At 41.7% G+C, this 9,588-nt stretch overlaps 1 long non-coding RNA gene across 1 annotated transcript; it reads left to right on the top strand.

The window, feature by feature from the left end:
• The first annotated feature begins 4,612 nt into the window (after positions 1-4,612).
• LOC117486673 lies at positions 4,613-5,309 on the top strand. The gene is made up of 3 exons (XR_004556304.1): positions 4,613-4,641; positions 4,891-4,986; positions 5,248-5,309. It is a non-coding gene; the product is annotated as an uncharacterized LOC117486673 (long non-coding RNA).
• Positions 5,310-9,588: the final 4,279 nt, after the last annotated feature.

The following is a 9,588-nucleotide window of genomic DNA, read 5'->3' as shown; positions in this document are numbered from 1 at the left end:
ATATTATATATCTTAAGGTGGAGATGCAGACTTAAGTAGAATAGGAAAACCCCAAATGAAAATCAAAGGAGGAAGGATTGAGACGGGAAGAACAAACCACTACAGATGAGATCTTTATCTCCCCAGGCGGCATGGCTAGTGATCTAGTGATTCTAGAGATATAAAAAAGGATAAGACATAGAAATGCATAACTGAAAACCCTAATAGAATACATGAAGCACATATTAAATGAGGTTGCCAATGCAGTCACATTGACCATGATGAATGAGGTCACAATAGGCCTCAATTGACTAGTTCAGTCAGACAACTCAGGTGTTTCTCAATATGTTTATTATAAGCAGCATATAGTTTGAGTTTGGCGTCTAGGCTCGGGCCTCATCACTCCACAGATTTACAAAGAACATTGAGTGATGATTAGATAACTATCCCCCGAGCCTACAGGTGGAAGCTGGGGTGGTGGTGGGGCAGGCGAGCAGCAGCAACATGAAACACAGCAGCAGGAACATGAACGTAGCAATAGCAAGTGAACACAGCAGTGGCAGCAGCAGCATAGCGAGGCAGAGGCAGGAAGACCTGGCAGCTTAAATAGAGAGGCAAGTTTAGGAGAATGTGTTTGGTTGGTTGTAAGAGGCACGAGGTGCGTCATGTGTTAATGTATCATTGGTGCTCGAGTTGACTGCCTGAACTAGCTTGCAGGCTTCGCCCCATTTCAGTCAGACAACTCACGTGTTTCTTAATATGTTTATTATAAGCTGCATATAGTTTGAGTTTGGCGTCTAGGCTCGGGCCTCATCACTCCACAGATTTAGAAAGAACATTGAGTGATGATTAGATAACTATCCCCCAACACTGCGTGGAGATTAGATAACTCTCCCCCAAAACTGCGTGGAGATTAGATAACTCTCCCCCAATATGGCATGGAGATTACATACCTATCCCCCAAAACTGCGAGGACTGAGAGCCTGACGCTGGTGATATTAGTCTGATAAGTAGAGGGTCTGGCGAAACTGCCACATGGCCATTCCCCCTAAGCACCGCGGCTTTGAGGGGAATATACTACCTAGTGAACATGCTATGTGAAGGCCAGGGAACAGCCCGGAAAGCCATCCCCCTTAAGCACCGTGGCCTAAGGGGAATATGCTACCTACACTGTAAACCCCAACAGTACTACTAACTCATAAGTATTATGGGTACTGCAATCAAAACCAAATATCAAGTCAACCGAACAATAAACGTATACGTTCTTTTAACGAAAAGTGCTGTTTAATTTTATGTGGATCATAGTTTATGAGTAAATATTCAAATTTGAATTATAACTTCTGAGTGAACAGTCACGCAGCGTCTGACGTCATTACGTCGCGACGAATCGAGAAAAATCCATCCAACATGGCGGCTTTTGCAAGCGAAGGGATTCCACACATGGTTTAACTTGTAAGTATCAAAATAAGTCGTTAAAACTGTTTTTCTTGTTATAATATTGTAAGGATATACCACCCGAAGATCATATGTGATCGTTAGACCCCATTGTTAAATTCAGAGTTACGTGCACAGCGCCGCAGTTTATCGGCTGCTTCGCGCAATTTTTTTAATGTCGGACTGCCGGTTAAGTAGTGTAAGGACGTTAACGCTAGAGCAGCAGCATGTTAACTTTAGCTAGAAACTCCTATTAGTCAACGGCAGCCCTACTGTTTAAAAGTGTGTTACTTACTGGTGCTTATTAACGCTATTATCTGGTAAATGTGATGTCATTCCTGAATACTCCTGAATTAAGCTAGTAGCTAGCTAGAGCTGTTTTCCACAATTACGTTGATGCTAGTGACAGTAAGCAAATGAAAACGGCAAGCTTGTATTAAAACTCTGCACATTTATTTTTGCCGTAGGGTGAAGCTGGTGCATAGCAGTGAGACTCCTCAATATTCAAGGTAACTTATTGCTAACCCATACTGTGTTCAGTTTTTTCATTGAATTAATTTAGAACTTTTTTCCAGTAGCTTTATTTATTTAATTAGGTATTCAGAACATTGAACAGAACTGGCCTTTCTACAGTAATCCGATCATCATGCTTTGTTGAAGTTGCATGGTTGAAATGGTTCAATGGAGTGTAAGGACGTTAACGTCAGAGCAGCAGCATGTTCACTTTAGCTAGTAACTCCTATCAGTCAACGGCAGCCCTACTGTTTATAAGTGTGTTACTGGTGCTTAATGTTATCTGCTATTATCTGGTAAATGTGATGTTATTCCTGAATTAAGCTAGTAGCTAGCTAGAGCTGTTTTCCACAATTACGTTGAGGCTTACACACAGGCATGTTTGCTAGTGACAGTAAGCTAATGAAAACTGCACATTTGTATTAAAACTCTGCACATTTATTTTTGTCGTAGGGTGAAGCTGGTGCATAGACTCAAGATTCAAGGTAACTTGAACAGAACTGGCCTTTCTACAGATCCGATCATCATGCTTTGTTGAAGTTGCATGGTTGAAATGGTTCAATGGCGTGGAAGTGCAAATTGTGTGCTGTCTCGTCAGACACCCGGGCTCAGTTATTTAGGCACTATCGTTTGAAGCAAGAGTTAGCCCTTTGCCATGTGTCTATGACTCTTGCATATTTTACATTTCAATCATTTATCATTGCAGGAAGTTGAGAAAAGTGAGAAGAACCTCATCTTGATAGAAAAGCTCATGCAGACGACTTTTGCCCTTTGTCGCCAGGAGATCGTTCAGGAAAATCCCTTGGTCGGGGACTTTTTAGAGAAATGGCCGGCCCTCCGGATGGAATCACAGGTAAAACACAGACGCTCTCACAGACATTTTAATCTTTCTTTTTTCTGCCCCTTGTCACATCTTTCTCATAGTCTGCACACCGTTTCCCAATTTTGCTTGCAAAAACTGCCTACTTTGCACACAATGGAACAGTGTTGTTGTTCAATGTTAATATATTATAAAACAATATTTATTTTTATAATATAAATAATAATACAAATTAAATTAATACTTTGAATATGATCATGTTGCAATATATTTTTACGGAAACAACAAAACAGGTTGCATCACTAATAATTTTACAGTTGCATATCCATTAAAGGTCCCATGTCATGCTTTTCCGGTTATTACCCGTCCCCTTGTGTGTTATGAAGGTTTTTCTGCATGTAAACGGTCTGCAGAGTCAAAAACCCTCAAAGTACACCCTGTAGCGAGTAAAACTCTAACACAGAAAAGACCTCCCCAAAACGCCTCGTTGGAGATTTCTCATTTACTTCCTGGGTATCGCTACGTAGGGATACCCAGTAGCCACGCCCAGAGCTATGGCCGCACCCTCTGCCAGCCTTTCACGAAACAAAGCTTCCCAAACCTTTCAGCGATTCATGCCGGATATGTACAGCGTAGGGCACTGAAGAACGATGCTGTTCCTACTTTGTTTGGACCAGCGGGAGATTCGGGTACACAACCTGTAAGTATTCATTGTTGTTTGTGTATTTATGATGTTTAAAACAAACAAGGTATCTACCACGACTGTTTAAATGGGTAAACGTTTTTCGGACTGCTAAGTTGGGATCGCGGAGAAATGCTCTCCGCAGACCCATGCTCACAGCGTTATAAACCTTTTTCTTACTCATTATCAAGCCACACTTATTGTTTTTACATCGGCTGTGAGTGTTTGTGTGTGCTCAGGATGAGTTTCGCTTGTTCTTGCTGTATTTGTTTCGCCGACACGGAAGCCCTGTCTGCTCCTCACAGCAGCTCCTCACTGCTCGTGAGGCTCACAGCAGCTGCACGTCGCTTGACCAATCAGAGCACACTGGGCTCGCAGGGAGGGAGGGGGGGGGGGGGCGAGCTCCAACAAGCCGTTTAGGACAGAGAGTGAATACCGGTGAATACACATACTTTACAGAGATGCTGTATGAGAAACCAATGTGAGTTTGGAAAATTGCACAGTATAAATCTATTTTAGTATACCTCAACAATGGAATTATGATCAGTAGAAATGGCCATGACATGGGACCTTTAATGATCTTTATACATTTGTGTGTTCCTGTAGGTGTTGTGCACCGACAGAAATGCTAGAGAGATGCATGTTATTTACGTTTGCTTTCTCTCATTCCAGGCTTCCTGATTATTTTCACCTGTGTCTCCTGTGCTCATCAATGTCAGCCCCGCCCCTGATTGGTCCCACCTGTGTCTAGTTACCCTGTGCTTATATTCCCCTGTCTCCCAAGTGTTCTTTGTCAGTTCGTATTGTCTCTTGCTATGGTCAGGTCTATGCTCTTTGTACTCTTGTAAAGTTTGATTCCTCACTACGTGAGCGCTTTCATTTTGTTCCTCTATTTTTGTCATCTCGGTTAGAGATTTGATAGTTACCTTTTTTGTTGTTCATTGCTGTATTTTGGAAAATAAAGTATCTTACTAATACTTTACCTCTGTCTCCCGGGTCGTGCAATTGGGTCCTACATCCTAAGTGTCTGAGTTCGTAACAGTAGGTTTGTGCCGAGTTTCACCGAATCACAAACGTCAACCTACGGAACCAGTTATTTTCTGAACTAGACAGACACACCCTGCGACTGATTGCCTTGTACAGGCAGAAGGTGGCACGCACTGGCAAGGTATCTGAGGCCCTGCGTGAAATCCTAAGGATTTGTGATCTCCAGGTGAGTTTAATAGAAGTTTGGTCCAAATCAAGTTTTTCCAATGACAGCCGAGGCTAAATTACTTGATTGGAACACACCATAGTATCAATGCTTATTTACTTTTACACAAGAGTATCACAAATATAACAATAACAAATAGGGAAAAAAAAAATATTCCAAATTATTAATTGAATTTGACAACAATCAAAAATAAATATGTATATATTAATTTAAGAAGCCGTTGCTTTTTAATTATGCTTGTCTTTCCAGGAATTACAGGATGTCCACATGAAACGCAATGCAGCCCTTCGAGCCCTCCCATTATACCTGCGTGAGGAGGACCCACAGTTCTTCAAGTCTTGGAGCGTAAATATTTAGTGCACTCAAAGTACTGCTAGTGAGGTCAGAATGTGTGCTTGTAAGAAACTGTTTAGCTATTTTACCCTTCCAGTTAAAAAAAACAAACAGACGGGAGCAATCAAAAATATTTTCAGATATATAAAAGAAAGGTTCACCTAAACACATTTTTGAAATACCTTTCTATATACTTACCTGTTGAGGAATATGTGAATGAGATTGTTTAGTTACTTCAAGTCAACCTTACAGTTGGACTCTATGCATTTCCAGGCAGAGGAGGTGGACCGGCCAGACATCACCAACACACCGGTTGCTATTGTCAGCATGGTCACCGAGGGCACTCCAAGTCAAGTTGATCTCAGTCTGGCAAGTACTGCTATTCTGGTGGAAGGTGATTTCGTCATCAGCAATATCCCCAGGATGGCGGATTCCTTTGCATTGTTGTTTGGCTTGATGTACGTGTTACATTTGGACTACCCCAAGAAACTCATCAACACTTTCACTTTCATACAGAAAGTGCTGATGGGCCTTGATGATGGTAAACCACTGAAACCCTGCCTACTCAATCTAAAAAATGACCTGTTACTGAGAGAGTAGGCCGTGTTACAGGTTGAAACTTTGCACATGCCAATGTTTGTGTTGCACAGTTAATTATTGAATGGTGTATGTGAGGGACTACGGATGGAAACTAGCTCAAAGCTAAAATCCGGCATGTTTACGTTTTTAAAGCATTATTTGTTTTAAATGTTCATCAATGTGCACTGTCCCTCTTCAAATAAACTATTAAATGAAAAATGAAAACATTTGATAGTTTGTTGCTTAAAGCAGTTTAATGTTTATATTTGGTAGATTATGTCTATCTCCTAAATCTACCTCAGTTGTTCATGCTTGCACAGAAAGTGCTGATGGGCCTTGATGGTGGTAAACCACTGAAACCCTGCCTACTCAATCTAAAAAATGACCTGTTACTGAAAAAGTAGGCCGTGTTACAGGTTAAAACTTTGTACATGCCAATGTTTGTTTTGCACAGTTAATTCGTTGCTTAAAGCAGTTGAATGATGTTTACATTTGGTAGAATATGTCTAAATCTACCTCAGTTGTTCATGTTTGCACTGAAAGTGCTGATGGTCCTTGATGGTGGTAAACCACTGAAACCCTGTGCCTACAGTTGTTCATGTTTGCACTTTAACTCCTATGGCACGCCGTTGAGTATTTATTTCTGTAAGGATTTGCAGTACTCCCTCCTTCTGCTTCCCTTTTTGTTTGTTGTTTGTTGTCTGTCTGTCTGTGTTTGTCTCCCGGGCTGGGCGTGGCTGACCTACTTCTGGTTCCCGCCAATTCATCTCCGCAGCTGCTTCTCATTCATCCTGATCATCTACTCATCCACACCTGCTTATTAACCCGGTCTTCTCATCCAGTCTTCACCAGTTCGTCGTCAAGATTACACTGGTAATACGTATTGCTTTCTAGCTTGGTTCGTCACTACTCTGGATTAGGTAATTTTGTTTTACCTGTTTGTCTCGTTATTCAGAATCCATCATCTCCTTCTCCGCTTGCCACGTCCAGCCACTTCCTCGTCGGACTCATCAACTCTTCACACAACCAGCTCCAGCCTGTTCGCAAACCTCAGCTCGGAAACCCCTGCTCGCCACTCTCCTGTCCGGCTGGACAAACTCTCACTCCTGCTCCAACCAACTCGCTCTCGAGAGCGCAAAGACACAGGCTTGTCCACCTTTAATCTGCCTGGCGATATCCCCACCTCTCTCCGGAGCCTCGGCGGAGGATCTCCATTCTCTAGCTTTGTTTTCCCCTTTCCTGGACAATATTACTACAGTTAGTATCCTCTGACTCGATTAGTAATTAAAACCTTTTGCTGCAAACTCCTGTTTCTCCTCTCCGTGTTTGTATTGTGGGTTCAGTCCTGAAAGAGCGATCACGGAGCTTAACAATTTCATATCCTTGATATCAGACAGCAATTACCTACACTAACTGGCTCTTTGATTGCACTTGTTAGATATATGGTCACACTAGTATGACATTCTGCTTTACTAGTTGAATAACACATTATACTAGTCTCTTTTTCAGCCACTAGTGGCACTTTTGTCTGACTAGTTACTGCATAAGCCTTACTAGTGACGCCAGGAGCAGCACCAAAGTCCCAACTTGTAAGCTTTTTTGATTAACTAGTGACCCTCTGACCGTACTAGTGACACTAAAAGTTAACTGCTGTTAGAAGTATTCGTTGTTGTCGCGCCCAGGAGAGAAGCTTAGAATGAAGAGACTAATGGAGTCTCCGGAAAGGTTCAAATTGGTTGAGTTTAATTAGATGGCACGATGATACAACAAGCAGAGGGTAAGAGGAGAGACAGAGCAGCTGTTGCCTCACCGGGGTGAAGAAAGAGCTCCATCACCTCTCTCTATATCTCAGTGGTGACTCCTCATCAATGGCGGGCGGTGACGTAAGGAGGGAACTTCCCTCCTCTTTCTCATTGTCTTAGTTTCTCTGATTAGGTCATCTCTCTGAGAGTGAACCTTAAATGTATGTGTGATCAACAGACACGTTTAGGGGGTGAGGTTTTGCATACTGTGTCTGTGTATATCTCACTGTCTTGTAGGGTGTGATGGTTTTGCATACAGTGCCAGAGGGGGTATCAGCTGGCCTCCCAGAATGTTGTTGTAATGAGAATCTGCTTTGATGTCCTCCCATAAAGAGAGCCTGTTTCACTCAGAACAGTACACCCTCCTTTGGAGGGGACGTCATACTTGCAAATATAAAGATCCTTATTGCTTTCAATACGAACATTGTGTTGCTGTACGTTTGTCACCTAACTGATTATTCTCTCTAGACCCCAGCTGATTTTAAAGCTGCTACGACAAAGCTTACTGTGCGTTTAAACTAAATTACGTCATTGAATATTGATTTTAATTTCTAACAATCCCTCCTTTCATACCTTTTTAAGGTGTGAACACAATACTGAAATCAATGAGTTCTTCATAAGACTGCTTTTAAACTGACGGTATGTTTTAGACTAAATTATGCTATAAAACATTGATTTTAATTTCTAACACTGCGCTGCAAAAACTCTGACAAGTTGGGACTTTGGTGCTACTAGTGCTGCTCCTGGCGTCACTAGTAAGGCTTATGTGGTAACTAGTCGGACAAAAGTGCCACTAGTTGCTGAAAAAGAGTGACTAGTATAATGTGGTATTCAACTAGTAAAGCAGAGTGCCAAACTAGTGTGACCATATAACTAACAAGTGAAATCAAAGAGCCAACTAGTGTAGGCAGCTGCCGTCTGATATCAAGGATATGGAATAAATACTCAAACGGCTTGCAAAACTCCTTGAAATGTTTCTTTTTACAAAAAGAAAATATAACTAATTTGTATTAATTTTACTTTTTTGTGAACAATAAGTACCTTTTGAAAAATTGATTTTAATTTTTTTAAATATTGGCCAATGAGTTATCTAGAAATATATTTGTTGATTTCAATATTCTTGCAATTAAGTACTTTTGCATCAAACTAATTCATTATGGAGAAATTTAAAATGTGTTAAACAATGTTTATAAGTACAGTATACTTAAATAATACAAAAATAATAATTACATTTTTAAGTTCTAGTAACTTATCATTTTTGATCAATCATTTACTCTATAGTCTTAAGTTAGTTTACTTAAAACTTTGGTGGTAATCCGTTTCCACAAAAGTTTTGAGTACTCCGAACTAATCGGGTTTTACAGTGTAGTGAAACTGCTATTTGAAGGCCAGGGAACAGCCCGAAAAGCCATCCCCCTTAACCTGTTGAACCCCATCAACCCGCCCCCGGGCGGAAAAACGCGTCATCTGCAGGAAACAGCGTCTGAGGCAGCCGCGGCGTTATGGGTGGGCCTACTGGGCCTAGGCCCACCCACTCATTGATCAAAAATGACTGGGCGAAAATATAGTTTCCACATTTTTTATTATCAAAACTAACGATTACTAACATCATTTTTTTCCCTTTAAAAAAAACTTAGAAAATTAAAAGCAACATGAATTAATGTAATCGGGCAACGTAAATGTGAATTTGGACCGAACTGATAGTGGAAGCGCGGGAGCAAACACATCGTAGAACGTCTCGCGGGCGCGCGCAGATGGAGGACAGTGGACTGGACAGACACAAAAAATATACCGCACTCACTAACGATGTCACAACAATCGATGTTCAGGTTTTCATTTTAAAGAGTAAGAAGAGTCATCCTCACAGCAGGTGCCGCCTTAGAGAGACGAGAGTGTGTTTAATGTTGTGCCCCGCTGAGCTCAGTCCCTCTGCGGGACGTAGCACCCGTTGCAGGTCAACAGAAAATAGCATCCCAGTGCCGGACCTCTCAGCCATAGATGACCCGGCGGCTACACAGCCAAAGCTCATAAAGTACCCTCAGACACTTTTTGGACAAAGGAAAAGGAGCTCCGCTGCCCACTGGTATGACAAGAACACATTATTGGAGTATAGCATTAGCAAGGACAGTGTGTTTTGTAAAATATGCCGGCATTTTAGTGAGAGGCGGGGCCGGCGGAGAAGATACATTCAGTCGCCATGGTTACAGGGACTGGAAACATATCGACTATGCTC

Source organism: Trematomus bernacchii, unplaced genomic scaffold (genome assembly GCF_902827165.1).
Source record: "Trematomus bernacchii unplaced genomic scaffold, fTreBer1.1, whole genome shotgun sequence".
NCBI classification, from domain to species: Eukaryota; Metazoa; Chordata; class Actinopteri; order Perciformes; family Nototheniidae; genus Trematomus; species Trematomus bernacchii.
This window is presented reverse-complemented; position numbering and strand designations above follow the sequence as displayed.